Source organism: Nerophis ophidion, linkage group LG10 (genome assembly GCF_033978795.1).
Source record: "Nerophis ophidion isolate RoL-2023_Sa linkage group LG10, RoL_Noph_v1.0, whole genome shotgun sequence".
Taxonomy (NCBI): Eukaryota; Metazoa; Chordata; class Actinopteri; order Syngnathiformes; family Syngnathidae; genus Nerophis; species Nerophis ophidion.
This window is the reverse complement of record NC_084620.1, coordinates 62,081,844-62,104,577: the sequence shown is the minus strand read 5'-3', so window position 1 is coordinate 62,104,577 and position 22,734 is coordinate 62,081,844. Positions and strand designations below refer to the sequence as shown.

At 34.5% G+C, this 22,734-nt stretch overlaps 1 protein-coding gene and 1 long non-coding RNA gene across 2 annotated transcripts in view; both read left to right on the top strand.

The window, feature by feature from the left end:
* LOC133561128 (thyrotropin-releasing hormone-degrading ectoenzyme-like) overlaps positions 1–22,734 on the top strand; it is a 141,286-nt gene that overhangs the window by 65,637 nt on the left and 52,915 nt on the right. The window lies entirely within an intron of this gene.
* LOC133561132 (uncharacterized) lies at positions 20,362–21,562 on the top strand. The gene is made up of 2 exons (XR_009808583.1): positions 20,362–20,836; positions 20,928–21,562. It is a non-coding gene; the product is annotated as an uncharacterized LOC133561132 (long non-coding RNA).

Genomic DNA, 22,734 nt, shown 5'->3' with positions numbered 1-22,734 from the left:
ACATAGCAACAATGGTAATAGACAACATAGCAACAATGGTAATAGACAAAATACCAACAATGGTAATAGACAACATAGCAACAATGGTAATAGACAACATAGCAACAATGGTAATAGACAACATAGCAACAATGGTAATAGACAACATAGCGACAATGGTAATAGACAACATAGCGACAATGGTAATAGACAAAATACCGACAATGGTAATAGACAACATAGCAACAATGGTAATAGACAACATAGCAACAATGGTAATAGACAACATAGCATCAATGGTAATAGACAAAATACCGACAATGGTCATAGACAACATAGCAACAATGGTAATAGACAACATAGCAACAATGGTAATAGACAACATAGCAACAATGGTAATAGACAAAATACCGACAATGGTCATAGACAACATAGCAACAATGGTAATAGACAACATAACAACAATGGTAATAGACAACATAGCAACAATGGTAATAGACAAAATACCAACAATGGTAATAGACAACATAGCAACAATGGTAATAGACAAAATACCGACAATGGTCATAGACAACATAGCAACAATGGTAATAGACAACATACCAAAAATGGTAATAGACAAAATACCAACAATGGTAATAGACAACATAACAACAATGGTAATAGACAACATAACAACAATGGTAATAGACAAAATACCAACAATGGTAATAGACAACATAACAATTGTAATAGACAACATAGCAACAATGGTAAATGGTAATAGACAACATAGCAACAATGGTAATAGACAACATACCAACAATGGTAATAGACAACATAACAACAATGGTAATAGACAAAATAACAACAATGGTAATAGACAAAATACCAACAATGGTAATAGACAACATAGCAACAATGGTCATAGACAACATCGCAACAATGGTAATAGACAAAATACCAACAATGGTAATAGACAAAATACCAATAATGGTAATAGACAACATAGCAACAATGGTAATAGACAACATAGCAACAATGGTAATAGACATAATACCGACAATGGTCATAGACAACATAGCAACAATGGTAATAGACAACAAAACAACAATGGGAATAGACAAAATACCGACAATGGTAATAGACAACATAACAACAATGGTAATAGACAACATAGCAACAATGGTAATAGACAACATAACAACAATGGAAATAGACAACATAGCAACAATGGTAATAGACAACATAGCAACAATGGGAATAGACAACATAGCAACAATGGTAATAGACAACATAGCAACAATGGTAATAGACAAAATACCGACAATGGTAATAGACAACATAGCAACAATGGTAATAGACAACATAGCAACAATGGTAATAGACAACATAGCAACAATGGTAATAGACAACATAGCAACAATGGTAATAGACAACATAGCAACAATGGTAATAGACAACATAGCAACAATGGTAATAGACAAAATACCAACAATGGTAATAGACAACATAGCAACAATGGTAATAGACAACATAGCAACAATGGTAATAGACAACATAGCAACAATGGTAATAGACAACATAGCGACAATGGTAATAGACAACATAACGACAATGGTAATAGACAAAATACCGACAATGGTAATAGACAACATAGCAACAATGGTAATAGACAACATAGCAACAATGGTAATAGACAACATAGCAACAATGGTAATAGACAACATAGCAACAATGGTAATAGACAACATAGCAACAATGGTAATAGACAACATAGCAACAATGGTAATAGACAAAATACCAACAATGGTAATAGACAACATAGCAACAATGGTAATAGACAACATAGCAACAATGGTAATAGACAACATAGCAACAATGGTAATAGACAACATAGCGACAATGGTAATAGACAACATAGCGACAATGGTAATAGACAAAATACCGACAATGGTAATAGACAACATAGCAACAATGGTAATAGACAACATAGCAACAATGGTAATAGACAACATAGCAACAATGGTAGTAGCCAACATAGCAACAATGGTAATAGACAACATAGCAACAATGGTAATAGACAACATAGCATCAATGGTAATAGACAACATACCAACAATGGTAATAGACAACATAGCAACAATGGTCATAGACAACATACCAACAATGGTAATAGACAACGTAGCAACAATGGTAATAGACAACATAGCATCAATGGTAATAGACAAAATACCGACAATGGTCATAGACAACATAGCAACAATGGTAATAGACAACATAGCAACAATGGTAATAGACAACATAGCAACAATGGTAATAGACAAAATACCGACAATGGTCATAGACAACATAGCAACAATGGTAATAGACAACATAACAACAATGGTAATAGACAACATAGCAACAATGGTAATAGACAAAATACCAACAATGGTAATAGACAACATAGCAACAATGGTAATAGACAAAATACCGACAATGGTCATAGACAACATAGCAACAATGGTAATAGACAACATACCAAAAATGGTAATAGACAAAATACCAACAATGGTAATAGACAACATAACAACAATGGTAATAGACAACATAACAACAATGGTAATAGACAAAATACCAACAATGGTAATAGACAACATAACAATTGTAATAGACAACATAGCAACAATGGTAAATGGTAATAGACAACATAGCAACAATGGTAATAGACAACATACCAACAATGGTAATAGACAACATAACAACAATGGTAATAGACAAAATAACAACAATGGTAATAGACAAAATACCAACAATGGTAATAGACAACATAGCAACAATGGTCATAGACAACATCGCAACAATGGTAATAGACAAAATACCAACAATGGTAATAGACAAAATACCAATAATGGTAATAGACAACATAGCAACAATGGTAATAGACAACATAGCAACAATGGTAATAGACATAATACCGACAATGGTCATAGACAACATAGCAACAATGGTAATAGACAACAAAACAACAATGGGAATAGACAAAATACCGACAATGGTAATAGACAACATAACAACAATGGTAATAGACAACATAGCAACAATGGTAATAGACAACATAACAACAATGGAAATAGACAACATAGCAACAATGGTAATAGACAACATAGCAACAATGGGAATAGACAACATAGCAACAATGGTAATAGACAACATAGCAACAATGGTAATAGACAAAATACCGACAATGGTAATAGACAACATAGCAACAATGGTAATAGACAACATAGCAACAATGGTAATAGACAACATAGCAACAATGGTAATAGACAACATAGCAACAATGGTAATAGACAACATAGCAACAATGGTAATAGACAACATAGCAACAATGGTAATAGACAAAATACCAACAATGGTAATAGACAACATAGCAACAATGGTAATAGACAACATAGCAACAATGGTAATAGACAACATAGCAACAATGGTAATAGACAACATAGCGACAATGGTAATAGACAACATAACGACAATGGTAATAGACAAAATACCGACAATGGTAATAGACAACATAGCAACAATGGTAATAGACAACATAGCAACAATGGTAATAGACAACATAGCAACAATGGTAATAGACAACATAGCAACAATGGTAATAGACAACATAGCAACAATGGTAATAGACAACATAGCAACAATGGTAATAGACAAAATACCAACAATGGTAATAGACAACATAGCAACAATGGTAATAGACAACATAGCAACAATGGTAATAGACAACATAGCAACAATGGTAATAGACAACATAGCGACAATGGTAATAGACAACATAGCGACAATGGTAATAGACAAAATACCGACAATGGTAATAGACAACATAGCAACAATGGTAATAGACAACATAGCAACAATGGTAATAGACAACATAGCATCAATGGTAATAGACAAAATACCGACAATGGTCATAGACAACATAGCAACAATGGTAATAGACAACATAGCAACAATGGTAATAGACAACATAGCAACAATGGTAATAGACAAAATACCGACAATGGTCATAGACAACATAGCAACAATGGTAATAGACAACATAACAACAATGGTAATAGACAACATAGCAACAATGGTAATAGACAAAATACCAACAATGGTAATAGACAACATAGCAACAATGGTAATAGACAAAATACCGACAATGGTCATAGACAACATAGCAACAATGGTAATAGACAACATACCAAAAATGGTAATAGACAAAATACCAACAATGGTAATAGACAACATAACAACAATGGTAATAGACAACATAACAACAATGGTAATAGACAAAATACCAACAATGGTAATAGACAACATAACAATTGTAATAGACAACATAGCAACAATGGTAAATGGTAATAGACAACATAGCAACAATGGTAATAGACAACATACCAACAATGGTAATAGACAACATAACAACAATGGTAATAGACAAAATAACAACAATGGTAATAGACAAAATACCAACAATGGTAATAGACAACATAGCAACAATGGTCATAGACAACATCGCAACAATGGTAATAGACAAAATACCAACAATGGTAATAGACAAAATACCAATAATGGTAATAGACAACATAGCAACAATGGTAATAGACAACATAGCAACAATGGTAATAGACATAATACCGACAATGGTCATAGACAACATAGCAACAATGGTAATAGACAACAAAACAACAATGGGAATAGACAAAATACCGACAATGGTAATAGACAACATAACAACAATGGTAATAGACAACATAGCAACAATGGTAATAGACAACATAACAACAATGGAAATAGACAACATAGCAACAATGGTAATAGACAACATAGCAACAATGGGAATAGACAACATAGCAACAATGGTAATAGACAACATAGCAACAATGGTAATAGACAAAATACCGACAATGGTAATAGACAACATAGCAACAATGGTAATAGACAACATAGCAACAATGGTAATAGACAACATAGCAACAATGGTAATAGACAACATAGCAACAATGGTAATAGACAACATAGCAACAATGGTAATAGACAACATAGCAACAATGGTAATAGACAAAATACCAACAATGGTAATAGACAACATAGCAACAATGGTAATAGACAACATAGCAACAATGGTAATAGACAACATAGCAACAATGGTAATAGACAACATAGCGACAATGGTAATAGACAACATAACGACAATGGTAATAGACAAAATACCGACAATGGTAATAGACAACATAGCAACAATGGTAATAGACAACATAGCAACAATGGTAATAGACAACATAGCAACAATGGTAATAGACAACATAGCAACAATGGTAATAGACAACATAGCAACAATGGTAATAGACAACATAGCAACAATGGTAATAGACAAAATACCAACAATGGTAATAGACAACATAGCAACAATGGTAATAGACAACATAGCAACAATGGTAATAGACAACATAGCAACAATGGTAATAGACAACATAGCGACAATGGTAATAGACAACATAGCGACAATGGTAATAGACAAAATACCGACAATGGTAATAGACAACATAGCAACAATGGTAATAGACAACATAGCAACAATGGTAATAGACAAAATACCGACAATGGTAATAGACAACATAGCAACAATGGTAATAGACAACATAGCAACAATGGTAATAGACAACATAGCAACAATGGTAATAGACAAAATACCGACAATGGTAATAGACAAAATACCGACAATGGTCATAGACAACATAGCAACAATGGTAATAGACAACATAGCAACAATGGTAATAGACAACATAGCAACAATGGTAATAGACAACATAGCAACAATGGTAATAGACAACATAGCAACAATGGTAATAGACAACATAGCAACAATGGTAATAGACAAAATACCGACAATGGTAATAGACAACATAGCAACAATGGTAATAGACAACATAGCAACAATGGTAATAGACAACATAGCAACAATGGTAATAGACAACATAGCAACAATGGTAATAGACAACATAGCAACAATGGTAATAGACAACATAGCAACAATGGTAATAGACAACATAGCAACAATGGTAATAGACAAAATACCAACAATGGTAATAGACAACATAGCAACAATGGTAATAGACAACATAGCAACAATGGTAATAGACAACATAGCAACAATGGTAATAGACAACATAGCGACAATGGTAATAGACAACATAACGACAATGGTAATAGACAAAATACCGAGAATGGTAATAGACAACATAGCAACAATGGTAATAGACAACATAGCAACAATGGTAATAGACAACATAGCAACAATGGTAGTAGCCAACATAGCAACAATGGTAATAGACAACATAGCAACAATGGTAATAGACAACATAGCATCAATGGTAATAGACAACATACCAACAATGGTAATAGACAACATAGCAACAATGGTCATAGACAACATACCAACAATGGTAATAGACAACGTAGCAACAATGGTAATAGACAACATAGCATCAATGGTAATAGACAAAATACCGACAATGGTCATAGACAACATAGCAACAATGGTAATAGACAACATAGCAACAATGGTAATAGACAACATAGCAACAATGGTAATAGACAAAATACCGACAATGGTCATAGACAACATAGCAACAATGGTAATAGACAACATAACAACAATGGTAATAGACAACATAGCAACAATGGTAATAGACAAAATACCAACAATGGTAATAGACAACATAGCAACAATGGTAATAGACAAAATACCGACAATGGTCATAGACAACATAGCAACAATGGTAATAGACAACATACCAAAAATGGTAATAGACAAAATACCAACAATGGTAATAGACAACATAACAACAATGGTAATAGACAACATAACAACAATGGTAATAGACAAAATACCAACAATGGTAATAGACAACATAACAATTGTAATAGACAACATAGCAACAATGGTAAATGGTAATAGACAACATAGCAACAATGGTAATAGACAACATACCAACAATGGTAATAGACAACATAACAACAATGGTAATAGACAAAATAACAACAATGGTAATAGACAAAATACCAACAATGGTAATAGACAACATAGCAACAATGGTCATAGACAACATCGCAACAATGGTAATAGACAAAATACCAACAATGGTAATAGACAAAATACCAATAATGGTAATAGACAACATAGCAACAATGGTAATAGACAACATAGCAACAATGGTAATAGACATAATACCGACAATGGTCATAGACAACATAGCAACAATGGTAATAGACAACAAAACAACAATGGGAATAGACAAAATACCGACAATGGTAATAGACAACATAACAACAATGGTAATAGACAACATAGCAACAATGGTAATAGACAACATAACAACAATGGAAATAGACAACATAGCAACAATGGTAATAGACAACATAGCAACAATGGGAATAGACAACATAGCAACAATGGTAATAGACAACATAGCAACAATGGTAATAGACAAAATACCGACAATGGTAATAGACAACATAGCAACAATGGTAATAGACAACATAGCAACAATGGTAATAGACAACATAGCAACAATGGTAATAGACAACATAGCAACAATGGTAATAGACAACATAGCAACAATGGTAATAGACAACATAGCAACAATGGTAATAGACAAAATACCAACAATGGTAATAGACAACATAGCAACAATGGTAATAGACAACATAGCAACAATGGTAATAGACAACATAGCAACAATGGTAATAGACAACATAGCGACAATGGTAATAGACAACATAACGACAATGGTAATAGACAAAATACCGACAATGGTAATAGACAACATAGCAACAATGGTAATAGACAACATAGCAACAATGGTAATAGACAACGTAGCAACAATGGTAATAGACAACATAGCAACAATGGTAATAGACAACATAGCAACAATGGTAATAGACAACATAGCAACAATGGTAATAGACAAAATACCAACAATGGTAATAGACAACATAGCAACAATGGTAATAGACAACATAGCAACAATGGTAATAGACAACATAGCAACAATGGTAATAGACAACATAGCGACAATGGTAATAGACAACATAGCGACAATGGTAATAGACAAAATACCGACAATGGTAATAGACAACATAGCAACAATGGTAATAGACAACATAGCAACAATGGTAATAGACAACATAGCATCAATGGTAATAGACAAAATACCGACAATGGTCATAGACAACATAGCAACAATGGTAATAGACAACATAGCAACAATGGTAATAGACAACATAGCAACAATGGTAATAGACAAAATACCGACAATGGTCATAGACAACATAGCAACAATGGTAATAGACAACATAACAACAATGGTAATAGACAACATAGCAACAATGGTAATAGACAAAATACCAACAATGGTAATAGACAACATAGCAACAATGGTAATAGACAAAATACCGACAATGGTCATAGACAACATAGCAACAATGGTAATAGACAACATACCAAAAATGGTAATAGACAAAATACCAACAATGGTAATAGACAACATAACAACAATGGTAATAGACAACATAACAACAATGGTAATAGACAAAATACCAACAATGGTAATAGACAACATAACAATTGTAATAGACAACATAGCAACAATGGTAAATGGTAATAGACAACATAGCAACAATGGTAATAGACAACATACCAACAATGGTAATAGACAACATAACAACAATGGTAATAGACAAAATAACAACAATGGTAATAGACAAAATACCAACAATGGTAATAGACAACATAGCAACAATGGTCATAGACAACATCGCAACAATGGTAATAGACAAAATACCAACAATGGTAATAGACAAAATACCAATAATGGTAATAGACAACATAGCAACAATGGTAATAGACAACATAGCAACAATGGTAATAGACATAATACCGACAATGGTCATAGACAACATAGCAACAATGGTAATAGACAACAAAACAACAATGGGAATAGACAAAATACCGACAATGGTAATAGACAACATAACAACAATGGTAATAGACAACATAGCAACAATGGTAATAGACAACATAACAACAATGGAAATAGACAACATAGCAACAATGGTAATAGACAACATAGCAACAATGGGAATAGACAACATAGCAACAATGGTAATAGACAACATAGCAACAATGGTAATAGACAAAATACCGACAATGGTAATAGACAACATAGCAACAATGGTAATAGACAACATAGCAACAATGGTAATAGACAACATAGCAACAATGGTAATAGACAACATAGCAACAATGGTAATAGACAACATAGCAACAATGGTAATAGACAACATAGCAACAATGGTAATAGACAAAATACCAACAATGGTAATAGACAACATAGCAACAATGGTAATAGACAACATAGCAACAATGGTAATAGACAACATAGCAACAATGGTAATAGACAACATAGCGACAATGGTAATAGACAACATAACGACAATGGTAATAGACAAAATACCGACAATGGTAATAGACAACATAGCAACAATGGTAATAGACAACATAGCAACAATGGTAATAGACAACATAGCAACAATGGTAATAGACAACATAGCAACAATGGTAATAGACAACATAGCAACAATGGTAATAGACAACATAGCAACAATGGTAATAGACAAAATACCAACAATGGTAATAGACAACATAGCAACAATGGTAATAGACAACATAGCAACAATGGTAATAGACAACATAGCAACAATGGTAATAGACAACATAGCGACAATGGTAATAGACAACATAGCGACAATGGTAATAGACAAAATACCGACAATGGTAATAGACAACATAGCAACAATGGTAATAGACAACATAGCAACAATGGTAATAGACAACATAGCAACAATGGTAGTAGCCAACATAGCAACAATGGTAATAGACAACATAGCAACAATGGTAATAGACAACATAGCATCAATGGTAATAGACAACATACCAACAATGGTAATAGACAACATAGCAACAATGGTCATAGACAACATACCAACAATGGTAATAGACAACGTAGCAACAATGGTAATAGACAACATAGCATCAATGGTAATAGACAAAATACCGACAATGGTCATAGACAACATAGCAACAATGGTAATAGACAACATAGCAACAATGGTAATAGACAACATAGCAACAATGGTAATAGACAAAATACCGACAATGGTCATAGACAACATAGCAACAATGGTAATAGACAACATAACAACAATGGTAATAGACAACATAGCAACAATGGTAATAGACAAAATACCAACAATGGTAATAGACAACATAGCAACAATGGTAATAGACAAAATACCGACAATGGTCATAGACAACATAGCAACAATGGTAATAGACAACATACCAAAAATGGTAATAGACAAAATACCAACAATGGTAATAGACAACATAACAACAATGGTAATAGACAACATAACAACAATGGTAATAGACAAAATACCAACAATGGTAATAGACAACATAACAATTGTAATAGACAACATAGCAACAATGGTAAATGGTAATAGACAACATAGCAACAATGGTAATAGACAACATACCAACAATGGTAATAGACAACATAACAACAATGGTAATAGACAAAATAACAACAATGGTAATAGACAAAATACCAACAATGGTAATAGACAACATAGCAACAATGGTCATAGACAACATCGCAACAATGGTAATAGACAAAATACCAACAATGGTAATAGACAAAATACCAATAATGGTAATAGACAACATAGCAACAATGGTAATAGACAACATAGCAACAATGGTAATAGACATAATACCGACAATGGTCATAGACAACATAGCAACAATGGTAATAGACAACAAAACAACAATGGGAATAGACAAAATACCGACAATGGTAATAGACAACATAACAACAATGGTAATAGACAACATAGCAACAATGGTAATAGACAACATAACAACAATGGAAATAGACAACATAGCAACAATGGTAATAGACAACATAGCAACAATGGGAATAGACAACATAGCAACAATGGTAATAGACAACATAGCAACAATGGTAATAGACAAAATACCGACAATGGTAATAGACAACATAGCAACAATGGTAATAGACAACATAGCAACAATGGTAATAGACAACATAGCAACAATGGTAATAGACAACATAGCAACAATGGTAATAGACAACATAGCAACAATGGTAATAGACAACATAGCAACAATGGTAATAGACAAAATACCAACAATGGTAATAGACAACATAGCAACAATGGTAATAGACAACATAGCAACAATGGTAATAGACAACATAGCAACAATGGTAATAGACAACATAGCGACAATGGTAATAGACAACATAACGACAATGGTAATAGACAAAATACCGACAATGGTAATAGACAACATAGCAACAATGGTAATAGACAACATAGCAACAATGGTAATAGACAACATAGCAACAATGGTAATAGACAACATAGCAACAATGGTAATAGACAACATAGCAACAATGGTAATAGACAACATAGCAACAATGGTAATAGACAAAATACCAACAATGGTAATAGACAACATAGCAACAATGGTAATAGACAACATAGCAACAATGGTAATAGACAACATAGCAACAATGGTAATAGACAACATAGCGACAATGGTAATAGACAACATAGCGACAATGGTAATAGACAAAATACCGACAATGGTAATAGACAACATAGCAACAATGGTAATAGACAACATAGCAACAATGGTAATAGACAACATAGCATCAATGGTAATAGACAAAATACCGACAATGGTCATAGACAACATAGCAACAATGGTAATAGACAACATAGCAACAATGGTAATAGACAACATAGCAACAATGGTAATAGACAAAATACCGACAATGGTCATAGACAACATAGCAACAATGGTAATAGACAACATAACAACAATGGTAATAGACAACATAGCAACAATGGTAATAGACAAAATACCAACAATGGTAATAGACAACATAGCAACAATGGTAATAGACAAAATACCGACAATGGTCATAGACAACATAGCAACAATGGTAATAGACAACATACCAAAAATGGTAATAGACAAAATACCAACAATGGTAATAGACAACATAACAACAATGGTAATAGACAACATAACAACAATGGTAATAGACAAAATACCAACAATGGTAATAGACAACATAACAATTGTAATAGACAACATAGCAACAATGGTAAATGGTAATAGACAACATAGCAACAATGGTAATAGACAACATACCAACAATGGTAATAGACAACATAACAACAATGGTAATAGACAAAATAACAACAATGGTAATAGACAAAATACCAACAATGGTAATAGACAACATAGCAACAATGGTCATAGACAACATCGCAACAATGGTAATAGACAAAATACCAACAATGGTAATAGACAAAATACCAATAATGGTAATAGACAACATAGCAACAATGGTAATAGACAACATAGCAACAATGGTAATAGACATAATACCGACAATGGTCATAGACAACATAGCAACAATGGTAATAGACAACAAAACAACAATGGGAATAGACAAAATACCGACAATGGTAATAGACAACATAACAACAATGGTAATAGACAACATAGCAACAATGGTAATAGACAACATAACAACAATGGAAATAGACAACATAGCAACAATGGTAATAGACAACATAGCAACAATGGGAATAGACAACATAGCAACAATGGTAATAGACAACATAGCAACAATGGTAATAGACAAAATACCGACAATGGTAATAGACAACATAGCAACAATGGTAATAGACAACATAGCAACAATGGTAATAGACAACATAGCAACAATGGTAATAGACAACATAGCAACAATGGTAATAGACAACATAGCAACAATGGTAATAGACAACATAGCAACAATGGTAATAGACAAAATACCAACAATGGTAATAGACAACATAGCAACAATGGTAATAGACAACATAGCAACAATGGTAATAGACAACATAGCAACAATGGTAATAGACAACATAGCGACAATGGTAATAGACAACATAACGACAATGGTAATAGACAAAATACCGACAATGGTAATAGACAACATAGCAACAATGGTAATAGACAACATAGCAACAATGGTAATAGACAACATAGCAACAATGGTAATAGACAACATAGCAACAATGGTAATAGACAACATAGCAACAATGGTAATAGACAACATAGCAACAATGGTAATAGACAAAATACCAACAATGGTAATAGACAACATAGCAACAATGGTAATAGACAACATAGCAACAATGGTAATAGACAACATAGCAACAATGGTAATAGACAACATAGCGACAATGGTAATAGACAACATAGCGACAATGGTAATAGACAAAATACCGACAATGGTAATAGACAACATAGCAACAATGGTAATAGACAACATAGCAACAATGGTAATAGACAAAATACCGACAATGGTAATAGACAACATAGCAACAATGGTAATAGACAACATAGCAACAATGGTAATAGACAACATAGCAACAATGGTAATAGACAAAATACCGACAATGGTAATAGACAAAATACCGACAATGGTCATAGACAACATAGCAACAATGGTAATAGACAACATAGCAACAATGGTAATAGACAACATAGCAACAATGGTAATAGACAACATAGCAACAATGGTAATAGACAACATAGCAACAATGGTAATAGACAACATAGCAACAATGGTAATAGACAAAATACCGACAATGGTAATAGACAACATAGCAACAATGGTAATAGACAACATAGCAACAATGGTAATAGACAACATAGCAACAATGGTAATAGACAACATAGCAACAATGGTAATAGACAACATAGCAACAATGGTAATAGACAACATAGCAACAATGGTAATAGACAACATAGCAACAATGGTAATAGACAAAATACCAACAATGGTAATAGACAACATAGCAACAATGGTAATAGACAACATAGCAACAATGGTAATAGACAACATAGCAACAATGGTAATAGACAACATAGCGACAATGGTAATAGACAACATAACGACAATGGTAATAGACAAAATACCGAGAATGGTAATAGACAACATAGCAACAATGGTAATAGACAACATAGCAACAATGGTAATAGACAACATAGCAACAATGGTAATAGACAACATAGCAACAATGGTAATAGACAACATAGCAACAATGGTAATAGACAACATAGCAACAATGGTAATAGACAAAATACCAACAATGGTAATAGACAACATAGCAACAATGGTAATAGACAACATAGCAACAATGGTAATAGACAACATAGCAACAATGGTAATAGACAACATACCAACAATGGTAATAGACAACATAGCAACAATGGTAATAGACAACATAGCAACAATGGTAATAGACAACATAGCAACAATGGTAATAGACAACATAGCAACAATGGTAATAGACAAAATACCGACAATGGTAATAGACAAAATACCGACAATGGTCATAGACAACATAGCAACAATGGTAATAGACAACATAGCAACAATGGTAATAGACAACATAGCAACAATGGTAATAGACAACATAGCAACAATGGTAATAGACAACATAGCAACAATGGTAATAGACAACATAGCAACAATGGTAATAGACAACATAGCAACAATGGTAATAGACAAAATACCAACAATGGTAATAGACAACATAGCAACAATGGTAATAGACAACATAGCAACAATGGTAATAGACAACAGAGCAACAATGGTAATAGACAACATAGCGACAATGGTAATAGACAACATAGCGACAATGGTAATAGACAAAATACCGACAATGGTAATAGACAACATAGCAACAATGGTAATAGACAACATAGCAACAATGGTAATAGACAAAATACAGACAATGGTAATAGACAACATAGCAACAATGGTAATAGACAACATAGCAACAATGGTTATAGACAACATTGCAACAATGGTAATAGACAAAATACCGACAATGGTAATAGACAAAATACCGACAATGGTCATAGACAACATAGCAACAATGGTAATAGACAACATAGCAACAATGGTAATAGACAACATAGCAACAATGGTAATAGACAACATAGCAACAATGGTAATAGACAACATAGCAACAATGATAATAGACAACATAGCAACAATGGTAATAGACAACATAGCAACAATGGTAATAGACAACATAGCAACAATGGTAATAGACAACATAGCAACAATGGTAATAGACAACATAACAACAATGGTAATAGACAACATAGCAACAATGGTAATAGACAACATAGCGACAATGGTAATAGACAAAATACCGACAATGGTAATAGACAACATAGCAACAATGGTAATAGACAACATAGCAACAATGGTAATGGACAACATAGCAACAATTGTAATAGACAACATAGCAACAATGGTAATAGACAACATAGCAACAATAGTAATAGACAACATAGCAACAATGGTAATAGACAACATAGCAACAATGGTAGTAGCCAACATAGCAACAATGGTAATAGACAACATAGCAACAATGGTAATAGACAACATAGCATCAATGGTAATAGACAACATACCAACAATGGTAATAGACAACATAGCAACAATGGTCATAGACAACATACCAACAATGGTAATAGACAACGTAGCAACAATGGTAATAGACAACATAGCATCAATGGTAATAGACAAAATACCGACAATGGTCATAGACAACATAGCAACAATGGTAATAGACAACATAGCAACAATGGTAATAGACAACATAGCAACAATGGTAATAGACAAAATACCGACAATGGTCATAGACAACATAGCAACAATGGTGATAGACAACATAACAACAATGGTAATAGACAACATAGCAACAATGGTAATAGACAAAATACCAACAATGGTAATAGACAACATAGCAACAATGGTAATAGACAAAATACCGACAATGGTCATAGACAACATAGCAACAATGGTAATAGACAACATACCAAAAATGGTAATAGACAAAATACCAACAATGGTAATAGACAACATAACAACAATGGTAATAGACAACATAACAACAATGGTAATAGACAAAATACCAACAATGGTAATAGACAACATAACAATTGTAATAGACAACATAGCAACAATGGTAAATGGTAATAGACAACATAGCAACAATGGTAATAGACAACATACCAACAATGGTAATAGACAACATAACAACAATGGTAATAGACAACATAACAACAATGGTAATAGACAAAATACCAACAATGGTAATAGACAACATAGCAACAATGGTCATAGACAACATCGCAACAATGGTAATAGACAAAATACCAACAATGGTAATAGACAAAATACCAATAATGGTAATAGACAACATAGCAACAATGGTAATAGACAACATAGCAACAATGGTAATAGACATAATACCGACAATGGTCATAGACAACATAGCAACAGTGGTAATAGACAACATAACAACAATGGGAATAGACAAAATACCGACAATGGTAATAGACAACATAACAACAATGGTAATAGACAACATAGCAACAATGGTAATAGACAACATAACAACAATGGAAATAGACAACATAGCAACAATGGTAATAGACAACATAGCAACAATGGGAATAGACAACATAGCAACAATGGTAATAGACAACATAGCAACAATGGTAATAGACAAAATACCGACAATGGTAATAGACAACATAGCAACAATGGTAATAGACAACATAGCAACAATGGTAATAGACAACATAGCAACAATGGTAATAGACAACATAGCAACAATGGTAATAGACAAGATAGCAACAATGGTAATAGACAACATAGCAACAATGGTAATAGACAAAATACCAACAATGGTAATAGACAACATAGCAACAATGGTAATAGACAACATAGCAACAATGGTAATAGACAACATAGCAACAATGGTAATAGACAACATAGCGACAATGGTAATAGACAACATAGCGACAACGGTAATAGACAAAATACCGACAATGGTAATAGACAACATAGCAACAATGGTAATAGACAACATAGCAACAATGGTAATAGACAACATAGCAACAATGGTAATAGACAACATAGCAACAATGGTAATAGACAACATAGCAACAATGGTAATAGACAACATAGCAACAATGGTAATAGACAAAATACCAACAATGGTAATAGACAACATAGCAACAATGGTAATAGACAACATAGCAACAATGGTAATAGACAACATAGCAACAATGGTAATAGACAACATAGCGACAATGGTAATAGACAACATTGCGACAATGGTAATAGACAAAATACCGACAATGGTAATAGACAACATAGCAACAATGGTAATAGACAACATAGCAACAATGGTAATAGACAAAATACCGACAATGGTAATAGACAACATAGCAACAATGGTAATAGACAACATAGCAACAATGGTAATAGACAACATAACAACAATGGTAATAGACAACATAGCAACAATGGTAATAGACAAAATACCAACAATGGTAATAGACAACATAGCAACAATGGTAATAGACAAAATACCGACAATGGTCATAGACAACATAGCAACAATGGTAATAGACAACATACCAAAAATGGTAATAGACAAAATACCAACAATGGTAATAGACAACATAACAACAATGGTAATAGACAACATAACAACAATGGTAATAGACAAAATACCAACAATGGTAATAGACAACATAACAATTGTAATAGACAACATAGCAACAATGGTAAATGGTAATAGACAACATAGCAACAATGGTAATAGACAACATACCAACAATGGTAATAGACAACATAACAACAATGGTAATAGACAACATAACAACAATGGTAATAGACAAAATACCAACAATGGTAATAGACAACATAGCAACAATGGTCATAGACAACATCGCAACAATGGTAATAGACAAAATACCAACAATGGTAATAGACAAAATACCAATAATGGTAATAGACAACATAGCAACAATGGTAATAGACAACATAGCAACAATGGTAATAGACATAATACCGACAATGGTCATAGACAACATAGCAACAATGGTAATAGACAACATAACAACAATGGGAATAGACAAAATACCGACAATGGTAATAGACAACATAACAACAACGGTAATAGACAACATAGCAACAATGGTAATAGACAACATAACAACAATGGAAATAGACAACATAGCAACAATGGTAATAGACAACATAGCAACAATGGGAATAGACAACATAGCAACAATGGTAATAGACAACATAGCAACAATGGTAATAGACAAAATACCGACAATGGTAATAGACAACATAGCAACAATGGTAATAGACAACATAGCAACAATGGTAATAGACAACATAGCAACAATGGTAATAGACAACATAGCAACAATGGTAATAGACAACATAGCAACAATGGTAATAGACAACATAGCAACAATGGTAATAGACAACATAGCAACAATGGTAATAGACAAAATACCAACAATGGTAATAGACAACATAGCAACAATGGTAATAGACAACATAGCAACAATGGTAATAGACAACATAGCAACAATGGTAATAGACAACATAGCGACAATGGTAATAGACAACATAGCGACAATGGTAATAGACAAAATACCGACAATGGTAATAGACAACATAGCAACAATGGTAATAGACAACATAGCAACAATGGTAATAGACAACATAGCAACAATGGTAATAGACAACATAGCAACAATGGTAATAGACAACATAGCAACAATGGTAATAGACAACATAGCAACAATGGTAATAGACAAAATACCAACAATGGTAATAGACAACATAGCAACAATGGTAATAGACAACATAGCAACAATGGTAATAGACAACATAGCAACAATGGTAATAGACAACATAGCGACAATGGTAATAGACAACATAGCGACAATGGTAATAGACAAAATACCGACAATGGTAATAGACAACATAGCAACAATGGTAATAGACAACATAGCAACAATGGTAATAGACAAAATACCGACAATGGTAATAGACAACATAGCAACAATGGTAATAGACAACATAGCAACAATGGTAATAGACAACATAGCAACAATGGTAATAGACAAAATACCGACAATGGTAATAGACAAAATACCGACAATGGTCATAGACAACATAGCAACAATGGTAATAGACAACATAGCAACAATGGTAATAGACAACATAGCAACAATGGTAATAGACAACATAGCAACAATGGTAATAGACAACATAGCAACAATGGTAATAGACAACATAGCAACAATGGTAATAGACAACATAGCAACAATGGTAATAGACAACATAGCAACAATGGTAATAGACAAAATACCAACAATGGTAATAGACAACATAGCAACAATGGTAATAGACAACATAGCAACAATGGTAATAGACAACATAGCGACAATGGTAATAGACAACATAGCGACAATGGTAATAGACAACATAGCAACAATGGTAATAGACAACATAGCAACAATGGTAATAGACAACATAGCAACAATGGTAATAGACAACATAGCAACAATGGTAATAGACAACATAGCAACAATGGTAATAGACAAAATACCAACAATGGTAATAGACAACATAGCAACAATGGTAATAGACAACATAGCAACAATGGTAATAGACAACATAGCGACAATGGTAATAGACAACATAGCGACAATGGTAATAGACAACATAGCGACAATGGTAATAGACAAAATACCGACAATGGTAATAGACAACATAGCAACAATGGTAATAGACAACATAGCAACAATGGTAATAGACAAAATACCGACAATGGTAATAGACAACATAGCAACAATGGTAATAGACAACATAGCAACAATGGTAATAGACAACATAGCAACAATGGTAATAGACAACATAGCAACAATGGTAATAGACAAAATACCGACAATGGTAATAGACAAAATACCGACAATGGTCATAGACAACATAGCAACAATGGTAATAGACAACATAGCAACAATGGTAATAGACAACATAGCAACAATGGTAATAGACAACATAGCAACAATGGTAATAGACAACATAGCAACAATGATAATAGACAACATAGCAACAATGGTAATAGACAACATAGCAACAATGGTAATAGACAACATAGCAACAATGGTAATAGACAACATAGCAACAATGGTAATAGACAACATAACAATAATGGTAATAGACAACATACCAACAATGGTCATAGACAACATAGCAACAATGTACTTTATTGATACTGTCACAGCGGGGCGTTCCCCCGGGATGCAAACGGATCACTCCGGGCAGGACTTGCAAGTCGGGACATGATTTAATCTTGAACAAGAACTCAAAAAGGGAAAACAAGGAGAAGGAACAAGGTGCCGATCGCACTTGAAGCTAAATACTTAGCATGGATTGGAAGACAAGAGACGTGACGAGAGCATGAAGCAAACACTTGGCATAAACTGAGGCCTGGAACACTCAGGGAACTGTGGCATGAAACCAGCAAGACTTACTTGGCAAGGTAACAAAACTTACGTGGATGTCACCGCCAGGGAGCATTGGAATGCGCCCTCATCCTTGCGCTCTGCTTCTCACCTCGAGACACGCCCACGGCCGCGCATATCCAGGGACGCGCCGTGCAAGTCTCTGCCCTGCAGCAGCCACCAGCTGCAAGCATTCACCGGCAATCAGCACACCTGCCTGAATGAAGGAGCTGCCTTCATAAGCCTGCTCAACATGCCATCAGGCGCTGCAATATAGTCTTCCGTACAGTAAGCGATCATCAGATGCTTTATGCAATCTTGCTCTCGTTCTATTTTCCCCTCCGTGTTTCATTGTCGTGTCGTGTCGATCCTATTGCAGACCTCCGTTCCCGTGTTTGACGTTGCTGTGTGTCTCCTCATTTCTGGCCGCCGTTCCCCTGCTTCCCGGACTGCCTCTTGGATCTCGACCTCCCTCTTGGACTCGGACTTCTCTCTCCCTTGGACATCCTCGTGTCTCGTTCAACACTTGGTAACACACACTTCAGCTAACCACACACATAGTCTTACACTACACACTCTTGGATTTTGTCACACTCCATTTCCTCAGTTTATTAGTTAGCATTGAGATGGTTTCCTGTGGACGGGACTCTCGCTGCTGTCTTGGAGCCACTATGGATTGAACTTTCACAGTATCATGTTAGACCCGCTCGACATCCATTGCTTTCGGTCCCCTAGAGGGGGGGGGTTGCCCACATCTGAGGTCCTCTCCAAGGTTTCTCATAGTCAGCATTGTCACTGGCGTCCCACTGGATGTGAATTCTCCCTGCCCACTGGGTGTGAGTTTTCCTTGCCCTTTTGTGGGTTCTTCCGAGGATGTTGTAGTCGTAATGATTTGTGCAGTCCTTTGAGACATTTGTGATTTGGGGCTATATAAATAAACATTGATTGATTGATATTGTTTATTATTATTATATATATTGACTATATATATAAAATAAAGCATTGAACATAACAGCCCGCTGGTGTCTGCCGTCATCTCCCCTCTGCAAACGATAACAGTGGACACGGCATGAATCGAACAATGACGCCAGGCCAACTGACTGGCAAAGACAGGCTTGAATAATGCCTCTGATTAGAGACAGGTGAGAGTCCCGAACAACAGAGGCAGGTGAAAACAATAAGTAGCCATGTGTCAGGTTCAAACATTGATGACATCTATTAAACTATTAAAGAAGGGACAGTGCCGCCTCTACTTCCTCAGGAGGCTAGGATCCTTCAACGTCTGTACAAAGATGTTGAAGATGTTCTACGAGTCGATGGTGGTGGGCGCCTTCTTGTACGCCTTGGCTTGCCGGGGCAGCGGGCTGAGAGTGAGGGACACAAACAGACTGGACAAGTTGGTAGAGAAGGCCAGTAATGTGGTGGGAGTGGAGCTGGACTCTCTGGCGGTGGTGTCAGAGAGGAGAAGTCTAGCAAAACTCCTAGCCATTATGGACAACACCTCCCAGCCACTACACTCGGACCTTGCGGAGTGAATGAGCATGTTCAGTGGAAGGCTCAGACTCCCTAAATGCAACACGGAACCATACAGGAGGTCCTTCATACCCACAGCCATCAGACTGTATAATGCATATGTTCCTTGACTGCACTTAAATGTAGAATATATTTATATTATTCATATATATTATATATATAATATATGTCATATATTACTTATTATTATTATTATTGTTTATTGTGAGCGGACTGTGGTACTGAATTTCCCCCAGGAATCAATAAAGTACTTTCTATTCTATTCTATTCTAAACAGACAAGAAGCAAGGAATCATGCAGAGACAGAGTTCAGTATAGCTCATGAGGAGAACGCACGGCGCTGAACACTTAGTCACAGTCTTGCCTTACGCTCTAAGTTTCAGCTCCCGCATCCCTGTTTTTATTCAGAGTTCCATAATCAACATCACTGAGGCCGCCTCTAAAAGGAGTGGTCACATATATTATGCAAAGCAGGTCCAGGATGCACAGTACGTGACAGAATGGGCTGGGGGCCTCGTGATTTCGCCTTGTCCCCGCTTCGTCTGCGTGTTGTCATCTTATCTTCGTTGAGGTCCTTGAAATCGTTGTCTGTTAGCGGGCTAAAACAAAGAAAACATTTCACACAAGAAGTTTTGTCCTTGCAAAGGTTAGAA